Below are 16,065 nucleotides of genomic sequence, written 5' to 3' on the forward strand. Positions count from 1 at the left end.
TTATGATACATGTGAATCATGTGTTTCGTTTTCAAGAAACGGACAAGAAAAAATTGATTCTCGTTCTCAGAAACACTGTATTTTTCGATCTTTTCACATCTTCGTCTACCAATAGTTTCCTGTTATTGTATTGCATAAAACTGTTGTGCCGTCATTCAAGTGAATACGCCTATCATATTTCTCTCAGTGAACATAACAAAAAAGTTAGGCAAAAGGCCCATAAGTTATAAAAATCCACTACCTACCTTCCGTTTCTGGTCGTAAGTTTCTACATATTCATCTGTGATCTACTGGGTGGGGTTTCGAGTCCTAAAATTGCCTGCAGAAAGTTCCGACATATGGCGGGCATTTACCCCGATTAGAGAGTTTTCAAGTGGTTGATCGCTATAAAACGTAAGCGTTCTGCAACGATGAAAAATACAGTTCAGCAAATAGGAGGATCAGGCCACATTAAAAGCAAATCAGTAGCTAACGGTGAGTTGTTGAAATGAGGATCACGTGTGCACGACCTCCAAGGAATGATCCTTACCGACGTAGCTAAGATCAGGTATGCTTATAGCGGCCTAAATCAAAAGTCAGAGAGTTTAAGAAGAACTGCAAGATTGTGCAACATCAATACAAACAGGAAATCACACCAAGTAAACACAATCTACCCGCAACAGGTGCTCGCTTGTATGAAGTATAGGCTGATGCCACAGTAGCTTCAAAGGCTGAATCAGGTTGAATTCAGATATAAGACATTTCAATACATGTACTCATATATCTTTCTTCGCGCATCAATTCCCATAAGGTTTCAACAGTTTCACAGTTCACGTCTATTTGTTGTTGATCGTTGGCTGTGGCCGCTCGGTGGAGTTGTGCTGATCAACAGTAATACCATCAACCTTTATACAAGTTCACCCATGTCTTGGATCGGGATTGTCCAATGATCCTTCAGGAAATCCACACTGATGGTACAAATTACATAATAGGGACTTGTAGCAACTGTTTCCAAGACAGTATGTGAAAACGAACGTTGACTTCTGTGATGATGCAACGGTCGTGGGCACGGAAACGTCTAGGATTGGCTAACACAGGCGATAGAAGCAAGCATTACTGTCAATTTACAGTAGTCAGGTTAATGAATGAAGGACGTTGCTGCAAAGAAATACCCCCCTGCTTCTTGTTCTCTCTCTAATATTTCGGCTAAATAGTCATTAGGCGCTATATCGATTCCAAAGAACTGAACACCTGCTTTTAACACTTCGAGGGATCCCTACTTTTTAATTTTGACGTTCTAAATATTCAATTTGGTTTGGCGCCAAAATTTATCCTCTCCAAGCTCCATCTTTTCAAGTTTTAAACTAATTTTCACTTCAAGCACAACAACTGCTCATTTGTAGGGAAAAGAGCAAAACCGAAATAAAAAATTACGTTTAACTATGTGACAGAAAATCAAATATACTAGCAAGAAAATACAGATCTGTTTCTAGTTGTTATCACACAGATACACGTTGTTGATTTCTCAAAGATTGATATTTATACACTTGTATTTCCATCCCTAGCAGAACCCACATAGCAGCCACTTTAAAAGCATCAACCGTAGAGTTTCGTGATCTCAATAACAAAGGCAAAACAACGATAACAATAAACTAGTTCCAATTACGGAAATATTAAGCCGCTGAGCTAGGACATGCACGGGTGATGACCGGGTACATGTAAATGTCTTTAAAGACAGATCAACGGTAGTCTCTGTTTTGACAGATAAGCACTGTCGTCATGGATACATTTACATCGGAATATTGTTATATAATCAATCTTCTTTTTTTTATTTGCTCAACAACCCGTCCGGTTGAATAAATTCCCATAGCCATACATATGCGTCTGTAAAGGTAAAACTGGCAATTTTTTTGCTAGAAATGGGTCTTAAGTACGTCACGTCCAAATATATTTTGATTGCGCTTTCAGAAACAATGTCTACTTCACCATTTCACTTATTTAAAACACGTAGTCGCACCCAGACAACCTCTGCGACATTTTTTAAATTATGTTTTACTTGGAACACAAAGTCTTATCTTCTCTCACCAATATTGATCGAGACAAATGGAGTGAAGTTTTTTTTTTCATTGACGAAATTCAGAGAAACTTCCTGCTACGAATGAGATAATGAATGCTTGGCTGTATTCGGACAAAAGCTAGGGATGCACAGCCTTATGATCGAGGCACTTGGGTCATCAACTCAAAAATTCAGGGGATCCCCCCCCCCCACCACCACCACCAGTCGCTCTTTTTCTAAATGGTGCACCAACACTTTTAATTTGTTTCCTACGCATCTGCGTTTGGAGAATTCTTTCAAATTTCTATACAATTTAATTGGTCCTTCTTTTCTCGTCTTTCCTACGTTGCATTTGATAGAAAGTCGATGTTGACCTTTCGGAGGATGCTCCCGGCTCCCTCTTGTGATTACCGAGGTTACCAATATGATGAAGGATGTAAATGTCCTCCCCTGTATATATAGCAAAAGGCCATTCATATATATTCAAAAGGCCATTCAAAAGTTTTCCCCCATGTCTATCTACTGTACAACACCATCGATAATTTCGTGGACAGTGCACGCTGATTGTAAGGAACCTTTGAGACCAGTTTCTGTATTTTCGGATTGTTTGCCTGTGACCAGATCATTATTTGCATATAATCCATCCGCTTTCGACATGTACCATTGTACATGTATCAGCCTCTGGTAGCAAGGAAGAAATAAGACATTATTCTGAATAGATACATCACTTAAAAGCAATATAAAATGTTTAAATTGTCTGTTCATTAAAACAAACCTTTATTACTATCCTTTTCACAAATTAGTGAATGTTATTTGTCACCCAGAAGAATTAGAATGAGGCATATGCAGGGGCGGATCCAGGATTATTTGAAGGGGGGGGGGGGGGGGGGGTCCGCGGATGCAAAACCGAACCCGTCACCCCCCCCCCCCCCCCAGACACACACACACACACACACACACACACACACACACACTTGTGGTGTGGGGTTCGGTGCCCGTTGAATGGCACCGAAAAAATTGGTATTTTAGAGGGCGCGAACGGTGCCATTTGGTACGGTTTAGAACTATGATTCAGCTAGTCAAAATTCTAATATCAAGAGGGGATCAGAAATCGAAGGGAGGGGGGTCAGGACCCCCCTGACCCCCCTCTAAATCCGCCACTGGATATGGGATACTGGAGACTATTCCTGGCTGTATGACAAATAAATCTGGTGACCTGTCCACCCAGGTCATTTATCTAGTGAAAGGTCTCAGGTTGAGACTACCCTCTATTAGGGCCTCAGATTGATTTTTCACCAGATACAATGTACATGTATTCTCAGACATGCTAAATGTAAGTCCCAATATCAGAGTTATCCATATTCCTCACCTTCTCTCAAATTACTGCAGTTTGTCTGTTTTTCCCTTCCCCACTTGAAATTTGTTTTCCACGCGGCTGTGCCACCTGTATGATAACTTTAATAACTGATATGCTGCAACCATGAATTCCCTTATAACCTGTTGTTCTTTATCAAAATGAGAAGAATATATATATAGAGAGAGAGATAGTACAGAAATAACAATCGCCTAAGTCTCTACTGTGAAAAAGTTATCGCAGTTCTCAAGTTAAAACGAACCATGCTCTCCGAACGCGCAAAATAATTGCCAAGCAGACAGTGACAATATTTTCCTGTCTAACCCTCATGCCTTACGACTAATTGTGTATTTGCAGCCTAAATGATTCACTGCTACATGACTTGTATATACTGGTACTTGCTGTGTTTTATAAAGACCAACATATACTATGTGATATTTAACAAAAGTAGTCGGTGATGTAACATCCGGCCAACATTTAGGGCGCATTCAGATTCACACATCGTATTAGCTGGATCGGTCAAACTTTGTGGGGGATTCCCGCTAAAGTGAATCTGAATGGGGTCTTGGAAAACAATTATGGATGCTTTATGTACATTTAAAGCTCGTGTAACTTTTGGTGACATTACACCAAATGAAATGTGAAAAATGTGTTAAGCTGTCGAATATCGTCGTGCCTCATCACAAATACACGCGGACATGCATGCTCATGAGCATGCGACCGCGTACGCGTGCTGTACAGAGAACAGAGAAATTAAACCAGATTAAACCACGCATTGTCTTTTAAACATTTGAAATATATCCATGAAAACTGAAAAAGATGCTTGAGAGTGATATTCAGTAATTCCCCTCTGTCTCTTTTTAAAAATATCCTAAAAGAAATGATCACGGTAAGATATTTTAATATCTTACCGTGATCATTTCTTTTAGGATTTTTTAAAAATCAAATCTGCCCTTTTGCACACTGGCTGGGCTTCTAAAATATGTTATGAAGAACACAAAATGTGACGCAATTAACAGGAGAAACAGCTGTCATCTGAGAGGTGAACCAGTGCATTGTGCTGCTTTATACTTACATATTCATGTAAGGTGTGCAATTAGCATTTGACTTTTTTTAAGATTTCACCTTATTTCATTTATCATTTCGCGCGTCCTGCGTAAAAACACATAACAGATGTAAGAGTGACCATATATATACAAAGAAAAATAAACTAATAATAACAATAATGACAAATCATTTAATGGTCCAAAAAAGACAGCATTACTTGGTTTACAAATCCATTATGTTAAGTCGTAATATAGTAATATTTGGATCTGTGGAGGGCGTTAATATTTTTAACGACTGGCCATGACTGCACAATGTCCAAGCTTATGAGTTAATGATATTAATAACCGGGCGTAAATCTTGCCATTAATACACGTTTATCTCAACGGTTATGACTCCTGGAAGAGATTTTAATGATCAGTTAAGTTATATATGATTGTAAATGTAACTTAATACATCCCTACCTGATAGTAATTAACGAGGCGCGTGGTGAAAATCTCTGGGCAAACTTGAAGTAACAACCTGCCTATGGTTCCGAGAAGTCGCAAGACTGATTGTGTATTTAATGTTGTGACTGGAAGTCGAATTACTCACCAATATATACTGGTACGTTTAAAACCTTTCAAATAACGATAAAAAGGGCCAGAGACTAGCTGCGTCCTACTTTCGACTCGTGTTATTTGGTTGACAGACACCAGCATTTTCATTTTAGTGTATGCATATTTGTTTGCTGAAATGATATAGATAGAATAGTGAAAATCCGAGCAAATAGTCGTTTCTTTTTTTATCAAGATGTAGAAAAGATCTTATATGTCAACGCTCCTTGGAAAACGCTGTTGATTGACTGAATCTCAAGTACATATGTAATCTTAAAGATCAGATGGTTTTTAATAGCGAATGCTAGTAGTTATAATAATGTGTAATTAACTTTTCCTATCAATTATCCGAAGGAGCCTTACTATGGGAGTCTTCAAAATCCTATTTCGTATTGACAAGTTTTACTACTTTGACAATCGTTTGTTTATTTGACGGAAAAAAAGAAAACACACATTGCTATGCCATTGTTTCGTAACTGGAGCGTTTAACCAGCCGACTGTACTGTGCAATGAGATTGTCATACAGAGTAATAAAAAAAAGTCACACAAAATTTTCCTTTTTTTTTGAGTAAACTGATCTGAAACTAGTTACATGTGTCTGTTATCTAAAAAGTCTGCAGCTGATATTCCATTTTCATGCAAGTCTCATGACAATAAAGGGTGTACTAGGGGTTTACTGACGTGCAGACATTTTGGGGTGGGGGTGGGGTTTTTGTTCAAAGTGGGTCGAGATTGGGAGGTGTATATGTACGTGTGTACATTTAACATGAATCTAAGTACAAATTGGATATCACATTTAAAAAATGGTTTATAAGTATATTCCCTATTTCGCAAGTAAGTAGCAAGGTACACTTTTTTGGTCTGGTGTGCTTTGATACATAATGGGAGTGCAACACAATTGTCTCACCTACTGCAATCAAAACAATTGTCTCACCTATTCCAGACTGCATCTAGTGCAACGGTCTCTCCTTATATTTAATTCTGTCTCATGCAAGTGCTGTTTGTATTTCGCCATTGTTCATTTTCTGACTAATATCTCTGTACTAGTCTAGTGCCTTATTTATCCTACTTACTTTTTAGACTGCTGAAGTGACCTCAAATATTTATTGTGCCATTGCTAAAAGAATTTTAAAAAATTCTTTTAGCAATAGCAAAATAAATATTTGAAAAAAAAACAACACGTACGTTATCCCACGTATCTTCATGCATTATGTGGTGCCTTTCATTACGTGTTTTAAAATGTGTGTGTGTGTGTGTGTGTGTGTGTGCGTGTGCGCCTGTGTGTGTGTGTGTGTACCTATATATGTATATGTACAAGTTGCCCAGACCACTAGAATTAAACAAGAAGTTATAAAGAGAAGGAGTAGAAACAAGGGGTTTCCTTTCATCCTATCCTCGTAACGGGCTTAATCCTAATAATTACCCAGCTTGTGGTCTTAGGGAGAGCTTGTGCCTAATACATATTCAAAAGACCGTTCACGTGGGTTGCTTCAGCCAATTGGGATAAAGCCTCGCGAAGTCTCTAATAATCTCACAGAGAAAACATGGTGGGATTACAGAAAGGTGTAGAGAGAGATTTCAAGCCTGGACGCAACCATTTCGGGAAATAAAACTCAAATCATGCGAGATACACCTTCATTTGATCTAAAGCCGATCGGTTATACAAAAATTAGTTTCACATCAAGAATGTATGAGAACAATTTCACAAACCCACCTTCAACGCTAAAATTTGCACCTGTAGAAGTCTCATATTTATTTTAAATTATTTTTGTCGTGTAAAGGCGTGTAAAGGAAATTTACCTTCATCTAGGAATGACACATTCAATTCACAGCCGTGTACACAAAACAGTAGTACTTGCAATTTTCGTATGCCAACCTCGTTTCTTTCTTTTTTGGCACATTATTGCTTATATACCAGGTAGAGCTTAAACAGGAAAATTGGGGAAATGAAAATAAGTAATTGCACTTAGTACGATTCTAAATAAAATGTCATTAATACATATTTTTGTTTATATCTTTGTCTATTACATGAGGCCAACTAATAGTAGACTGATAGTTTAAATTCATTAGAAGAAGAAATCAAAGAAATATTTTTATTGATTGATATTGCTTTATTTCAACATTCGAGCAACTTGTATAATATCTAAAACAAAGTACCAGCAATGAAAATATATCAATATTGTTACACCCAACAGTGATTAAAGCAATACAAAAATGGTTAGTTTTTATTTTGATGTGGTGATTATTTTATTTTATACTTTAGACAATTAGCCAGTGAACACTCAATTCCCTTTTAAAACTTGGACCACTAAATTCCCTTTTAAAACTGCACCTCTTGTGCACTATAGTTTAATATTAGTGGTGGTAAGAAAACAGAGCCTTGTGCCTCATCAAGTTGCTGCTGGAAACAATCATTTTGACTGTTCAATTATGGCTACATGTACATCTGCCAGCAAAACTTAAGATCTTTCACCTGCATTCTCTTCAACCTGAAATGAGTAAGTGCGGAATTCATTACAAAATATAACTCTATATCCTAAACAAAACTCTGCAAACATCATAGTGCATTAAAAAATTGAAAAAAAAATTCCGAGAGTTCCCTGTCGTCAAATTTTGGACCCACCATTTTGAAAAAGTCCCATGAAAAGTTGTTTATTTGAAACGATGTTTTTCATCTAAAGGATTGATTCATTTAATATCACAATGTTATATTGTAATGGTGCACGTGCTTAACAAACCAGAAAAACATAAATTATCTGCAAACACCACGTTAAAATTACCAAAAATTGTCCCAAACTGTCACCCAACTGTCTCTAACCAATTTAGGGACCCACCATTTTGAAAAAGTCCCATGAAAAGTTGTTTATTTGAAACGATGTTTTTCATCTAAAGGATTGACTCATTTAATATCACAATGATGTATTGTAATGGTGCACGTGCTTAACAAACCAGAAAAACATAAATTATCTGCAAACACCACGTTAAAATTACCAAAAATTGTCCCAAACTGTCACCCAACTGTCTCTAACCAATTTAGGGACCCACCATTTTGAAAAAGTCCCATGAAAAGTTGTTTATTTGAAACGATGTTTTTTATCTAAAGGATTGACTCATTTAATATCACAATGATGTATTGTAATGGTGCACGTGCTTAACTAACCAGAAAAACATAAATTAAATGCATACACCACGTTAAAATTACCAAAAATTGTCCCAAACTATCACCCAACTGTCTCTAACCAATTTAGGGACCCGCCATTTTGAAAAAGTCCGATGAAAAGTTGTCTATTTGAAACGATGTTTTTCATCTAAAGGATTGATTCATTTAATACCAAAGTGATGTATTGTAATGATGCACGTGCTTAACTAACCAGAAAAACATAAATTATGTGCATACATCACGCACTTAAGAAGAAAAAAGTCCTAAACATGGAGGTCCCGCTGAATCGGCCTCAGATCTTCGAGCTAACGCTGCTTTCTGCACTCTCAAATTTGACTGACAGCCACCGTATGAACATAAAACAATGCTCAAAGCAGATTATCAACTCTCACTCACCTTTATATCGCTCGACTTGGCGTTTTTCTAAGTATAACTTCCAAATATTCGCATTAAACATGAATAAATCAAGACGTATACGCACTGGTTCAGCTTCTCCGTCTTGAGTCACGCGGAGGCGAGCGGAGGATTAGACCAGTTACGAGGATCGAATTTCAAAGGACGCCGCTTTGAAAAGAATGCTGTGATCTGATTGGACGAGAGAGATAATTGATGTCCCGTTTCTACTCCTTCTCATTATAACTTCTTGAATTAAACCAGCAGTCTTCAGTCATCTGTGGAATGATCCGGGTGCATGCTTACTTCTTCAAAGATTTTTTCTGAATATGGAGTTTCAGTTCTTTATCAGGAAAAGAAATAATGCCCTGTTTCACTTCATTGCAGGATTTGCGAGATAGAGAGATTGTTTTTGAGTAGTTTTGTTGAAAGATATCCAGACTGCGACGTCTAAGTACCATGTCTGCGCCGGCGATGAAACCATAATGCTCATGACAGATAACCCTTTTTTGTGAACACTTTTTAAGAATAAATAAGAACTCTGATTTATATAAGTCAAGTTCAAACAAAACTGCAAGTAAAATAATATTTATAAATCTTCTTCATGTAAAAAATTATGTCGAAGTGAAATTTATTTGACCCCACTTAGCAACACCACGGCAATTTCAATGTGCGCAATTCTTAGTTAACGACAGGTTTTAGATTACTCGGCTAGCAACTTGAGAAGAGGTTTAAAAAAAGTGAAAGGAAAATGACATTTTATATAAATACAGACTATACCCTCCTCAAAGATACTTCCTAATCCCTTCGCATTTAAAAAAAAATCTGCCAGGAAGTTTTCTGATTCAAGGAAGCAAATTTATTACGTCCCAGTTTAAATAACAGACCACGTAACGTTTGCAATCTTGATAACGAATGGATACGTTTTTTATTATCACATACACAAAAGGAAACTAAAAAACATAACCTCCATTTGAGTGGGCGAACGAGGCAGATAAAAATCTGCACTTGAAAAATGTTTCCATCACCGCTTTTATACAACATAACAAGGAAAGGACCGCAGGCGACTTTTTAAAATACATTTAGGTCGATAAGATAAGTGGTGGCCCGAGGGAGCATTCTTCACTCCCCTGTCATAATTTTGTCAATGAATAATGAATAAATTAAGAGATATGCGGGAAAAGAAACATTGAAAATCATTCTTTCTGATAGTCTGAAATTGCTCCTTACGGTGGCTAGGGTACGGTACACGTGAGTGGCCTACTCCAAGCAGTCAGACAACGGGCCTGTTGCTTTTTGATTGTCGAGGTTCGTCTCACGTTAACGGGTCCAAAGAAGAATGAAAACTCATAGAAATAACGCAGCATGCCTTGGTTTCTATTATAAAAGACGATTCATACTTCTAACGAGATTTAGTGCAGTATCAGCATTTTGGGGAGAAAAATACCATTTTCTATTTTGTATTTTTTTTTCAGGTATTAGGCCATCCATCGAAATGATCTGTCCGACAATATAAAGCTAGATGATGGCGCCAAGGTGGGGCATTTGCATAAATTTCTAAAATCACTTGTTTCTTGTTTTTTCTTTTATATCAGTTTTCACAAGAAATTGACCCGGTCACTTCAAAAGGGGAAAATTCACAAACGAACACTTGATGGACAATCCAAGATACCTTTTTGGTATTTGATTTATTTCTACAAGTACATAATATTTTGATTAGAGAAATAGATATTCATGTATCCGATGAACGTACTGTATATGTATCTAAGGGCGCATTCCCATAGATTTTAGATCGATCTATCCCGTGGGGAGTCTCACTAGATTACTGTCAGCTTAGCCGGCTTAAATGTCTGTTCCGCCTACTACTGTAAGGGGGTAATTAACTTCCGTGTCCGCTCGGCTGACAGCTATTTAGCGTGAACCCCCAGGGAGCTAGGTCGATCTAGTTGGATCGGCCTAATCTCTGGGAATGGGGTCTAAGACGTTAAAACGTCTAAAAACGGCTGGTAGATAAACATCGTAGTTGAAAACTTTAACTCTTATCTGTCTAAGTATGACATGGATCCTTCTCCCATTGTCATTTTATGACTGTATGCTTTGGTACTTTGTGATACCAGAAATTCGATTTTTGTAACATGTACTTATTCTACCCTGGACATGTTTACAAGCGTGCCGCCATTTGCATTTGTAAAGATTAACAGCCCAGTGACATAATTATTCTGACCAGGGGGTCTGGACCTGGTCAAGGACATGCAGAAGGAAGTACAAACAAAGGCGACCTCAGATAATAGGAATGTGACTAATTATCTGTCATTAACTTATCTGCGCCCCTCTTCATGGCAGGGGCTTAGCAACAGTCCTTGACAACGGAGGGTGGTTTAGTAGCTATATATAGAGGACCTTAGTGGGGTTTGTCCAGATAGACACTTTCACCAAAAGTCAGTTTATGCAACGTAAAATATATATATTTTTTCCTTTTTGTTACTATAAACAGTAATAAAACAAAACATAACCCTTTTTTCCTATTGCGGGGGAATGAGAAAGATGATAGAGAAATAGACCTGTCTTCTTCACCGCTTACATGAAGCTTCTCCATGACAAGAACACGACCGCAGACAACATTTTTCTATACATTTGGGTCGATAAAAAAGTGGTAGCCTGGGGAGCAATGGGAGCCTTTTCTTCTCCTCAATTATAAATTTTGCCAATAAATAATGAATAAATGACTAGATAAACACAGAAAGAAAGGGGGAAACCATTTTTATTTCTGTAATTCGATCGCGAAGCCAACGGTGGGTGCATGATTCGTCTCAGGTTAAGCACGTTTCACCATCATTCCATTAGAATAACAATAACAATATGAATTATAATAACACAAACGTATGTACGAGTTGATGTACGATTTGTGAAGGGTTTGGGATATATTTCCTCATGCAAAAATGTGGCCAGGTGCCACAGGAGGCTTGCACAGTATGTTAATGTCGGTTGCAAGTGTCCAGTAAGGCGTTTTGCGGTATATTCAGTCAGCTGTGATAAGTACATGTACCAGTACATACACTCTATGTTATCTTGGCTGAGCTCAAAAGGAAACTGCTTACACCGTATGGATGTAGATGATGTCAGATGATGTCTCTTCTAACACCCCATTTCCATAGATTAGATCGACCTACTTCAGATCGACCTAACTCCCTGGGGGTTCACGCTAAATAGCTGTCAGCCGGACGGACACGAAAGTTAATTATCCCCTTACAGCTTGTAGTAGGCGGGACGGACATTTAGATGATGTCAGATGATGTCTCTTCTAACACCCCATTTCCATAGATTAGATCGACCTACTTCAGATCGACCTAACTCCCTGGGGGTTCACGCTAAATAGCTGTCAGCCGGACGGACACGAAAGTTAATTATCCCCTTACAGCTTGTAGTAGGCGGGACGGACATTTAAGTCGGATTATCTGAAAGTAATCTAGTGAGTCTCCCCGCGGGGATAGATCGATCTAAAATCTATGGAAATAGAGCCTCAGAGACCATTCCTAGACCCTATCGTGCCAACTGTGGATTGATCTATCTCCAAGGAGGTTCTCGCTAAATTGCAATCAACTAAAGCGGCTTAGATATCTGTCACGCCTACTGAAGCTGCTAGGGGGTAATTAATTATCGTTTAGCAGCTTTAGTAGGCGTGCCGTCATCTAGGCCGCTTAAGCTGAATGTGAGAATCCCTTCGGAGATGGGTCGACCGTGTTAGATCGATATGGGTATGGGAACCCAGTCTTAACAGCAACATGGCAATGTCAGGTCTTCCGAATTACGCCTTAAGTGTTTTTTTTTCTTTCTTCTTCAAACCAGCCAGGCCATCGATCGCGCGAGTCAATCTGAATCTCTGTGTATAAAGATATTTATTGCTTGGCATTGTACACCTATTGCCATGTTAATTTCGTTTTGTAATAAAACAAAAAAAAATTCAATATAAGCTGTCTGAAGCAAAATGATCAATGTCAATATTATCGAAAGCAAACCCCTCAATACCAATATTGTCTAAAGCAAAACCATCAAGGATAATGTTGTTCTATTTTTCTATTCAATATAAATAAAAAACGACCTGATAAAAGTATAAATATCCTCGTTGAAAACTTCCTTGTTTGATCAATAATAACCTGTACGTTAGAAATATATGAGGCATTACATAAGGGTGTTAACCTGACCTGTTCTTCATGGTAACCAATACGCCAAACAGCAACCAAATGGTGTGTTTTTTGTGTTAAAATTGGCTATAATTTCAACCATGTTGACAAGACGCCAGTCTGCACAGTGAAAAGATGTGCTGTCATGATAAACATGAACTGCAAGTCCGTCCACTCAAAAGAACACAATTTGCACAATTTGCACAGTAAACAGATAACTGTTATGCAATCATTAACAGCTTTGACTTCCGTCATTATTCATGTTGTATTTCTTTCATCGACGTGTTTTATGCGACAACCCGTCGAATGGAAACAGTGTTCTTGAAAAGAAACATTTTATCAGCAGCCTTAATTCTTATCACGGTTATTTGTATAAATTGTACGTGACGAACTGCACGTACTTGTATTACGCTTAACGAAACAGATACGATACGAATATTACGTTTTATATATCACATGTCATCGTGACAAATGATGCAAATTTTGTGTTCCGGACCGGTGAGAGAGAGAGAGAGAGAGAGAGAAAGATAAGATAATTCTTTATGGCGTTTCCTAGACCCACATTTCATAAATTCACCTTAATCTCCAAGACATACCCGGTCCAATACCTTTGAAGAAAAATACTGCCTTTAACATGTTAGAGAGTTTTCAGTTTTATTTCTTATTGACCTGGCGAATTTCACCAATCTCTTTCCCCATCACGAGGATAATTCAAAAACTAAAAACCTAGCACAAGAATAAAATAGAAAATTGTTAGTAATATTTCCTGTTTAGTGCATACATGAAAAGATTGTAAGAAAACTTGGTGAGGTGGGTCACCTTGACATTGAAACAACACACGTGCCCTACCAAGCGTTTTCAATAATTTTCTTTTTCAATATAATCAACCGCCGGCAAACACTTTCAGAGCCACCGTACAGCCATGGGAACTCGATAGAAACTCACTTTCGTTTTACTGGCCACTTGCAAGAGACGAAAGTACCATGCCTCATGTCAAATCGCCCTATACCATATCTGTCACAAGATATTCATTTTAATATGGACGAGATCGATAATACCACATTCGTTTATCAAACGAAATTCACTCTGAAATAAAAAAAGCCAGGATAAATGAAAGCAGCATGACTTCCGTCTCTTTGAGTCGCTGTAATTTAGCAGTAATGTATTGGGGGGGGGGGGGGGGAACAAAAGTGAATTTGCCATGCCGCCTTCTTTTGTATAGACAAACTGACAAGCTCCTACGGGCCATAAGATTTTGTTGTTCAACATGCTGATTTTGGTGTTAAACCCCCGCAAAACTTAATCAGTGTCCCCGGTTGTGAAGTGTCCAAGACCCCATTCCCATACCTAGGTCGATCTAGCAGGATCGACCCATCTCCGAAGGGTTTCTGGCTAATTACATTCAGCGTAAGCGGGTCTGATGTCTGGCACGCCTACTGAAGGTGTTAGGGGGTAATTAACTATCGTTCGGCAGCTTCAATAGGCGTGCCAGACATCTAAGCCGCTTAATCTGAATGCAATTTAGCGAGAATCCCTTCGGAGATGGGTCGATCCTGCTAGATCGATCAATTTCGCGGCAACATCACATACTTCTTAACAACATAATCACCATCAATATTTAATGATATATTATTAGTTTAGTGGTATTCAGAATACGCACAGGCCAAAGGAAGTTCAAAGATACACTTTGAAAATGCTAGTATGCGAAAATGGACAAGTTTTATTAGGAAGTGGATTTACTCCTTTTTATGCCAAAGATATCAGAGAGTGAAATGTGGTCAGTGTAAATCTGACTGGGTCCAGCTTAACAGAGGGGTACCTCAGAGGACAAAGTTAGGTCCAATTCTGTTTATAACAATGATAAATGATCTAATAACCTGCTGCCCAGATATAAAATTCGTTGATGACACATCTATTTATGAAATTTGTCAGTTTGGCAAAAAGTCACTTCTTTCACAGGCAATAGAGCAACTTGAAAATTGGGTTAGAAAAAACAATATGAAATTGAACGTAAAGAAACCAAATGTATAGATTTTAACTTTACCAAATGTACAGATATCATACCAACACTATTGGTAGATGGAGAAATTGTAGAAAAAGTGAGTAAATTTAAGCTACTAGGATTAACTCTGACCCCTGATCTCAAGTGGACAGAACATGTGCAGTTTATTTATTCCAAGTCTTGTGCCAAGCTTTTTTTATCTCAGACAGTTGAAAAGGGCAAAACTGGACACTGAGGATCTAATAGTTATATATCAGTCAATAATCAGATCAGTCCTAGAATATGCATGCCCTGTGTGGGAGCCTGGTCTTACAGCCGAACAATGTGAATGCTTAGAATCTGTTCAAAGGAGAGCTCTTAGAATTATTTGCCCATTTTATACTTACAAAGATGCCCTACAGGCTAGCAATCTCACCTCTCTGAGGGAGAGAAGAGATGTTTTATTTAAGAACTATTTTACAAAAATCAAGAATTTTAATAAGTTACACCATCTGTTTAAAGAAAAGAATCCAAGAAATCTCAGGGTCAGCGACAAATTTTTAATACAAAGGGTGAAAACGGAGCGTTTTAAATCATCCTTTATAATGCACAGTCTTTTAAATTTCTATAAAATACTGCTCCAAATTGTCTTATAAGTCTTGTTTTAAAGCTTTGGTCTTTTAGCCTATAACTTTTAGTTACCTTTAAATACCTTATGATTTTATATATGATACATTGTAAAACTTCAACCCTTGGGTTGTGATTATAGCAAATAAATAGATTATTATAAAAATACTAAACTACAAGGAAAATGATCCGATCAGGCTGGTTTTCATACTCGAACTGTATTTTAAGGATGTTCATCAATAATGTTAGTTTAGAGACAATAAGGGAACAATAAGGGGCAATAAGGAAAACGTGTTTCCTGTATTTCATATAGCACAATATACCGGAAAAAAACAGCATAATTTCAAGAAAAATAATCCAGTCAGGCTGGTTTCAGTAAACACACCTGTAAGTTTGAAGACAAAAGACCTAACGGATTACCTCGAAATGTGCTACTTGTATTCAAATAGTATAATATATGCTGAAAAAAAAAAACAGTATAAACTGTGTAAAAATTAAGTGTCTGTACATAAAAATACAGTGTTCATTGCATACTTGCCAGTCAGCTGTTTTAATAATCTCGTAGGCCTACAAGTGCTACATAAACTGCGTAAACATCAATAACATCTTGTTTGTGTCAATATTACTGAATACCAGGACATTCACTTGTAAATTTCCGTTTTCTATAAACTCCCCCCTCCCCAGAACAGAACTA

The 16,065-nt window shown here is 37.7% G+C and overlaps 1 protein-coding gene across 3 annotated transcripts in view; it reads right to left on the minus strand.

The window, feature by feature from the left end:
• The window catches only part of LOC106158956 (cysteinyl leukotriene receptor 2), a 39,427-nt gene extending 38,555 nt beyond the window's left edge, over positions 1–872 (minus strand). For 2 of the 3 annotated variants that reach the window (XM_087015737.1, XM_087015736.1), the window contains exon 1: positions 246–872. The gene's annotated coding sequence lies outside the window, so the exon portion shown is untranslated. The remainder of the gene's footprint in view (positions 1–245) is intronic. The other variant, XM_087015735.1, reaches the window with a different exon arrangement.
• Between the last annotated feature and the right edge of the window lie 15,193 nt (positions 873–16,065).

The sequence above is a fragment of the Lingula anatina genome, chromosome 6 (genome assembly GCF_051362555.1).
Source record: "Lingula anatina isolate TDL-2025a chromosome 6, LinAna3.0, whole genome shotgun sequence".
Taxonomy (NCBI): domain Eukaryota; kingdom Metazoa; phylum Brachiopoda; class Lingulata; order Lingulida; family Lingulidae; genus Lingula; species Lingula anatina.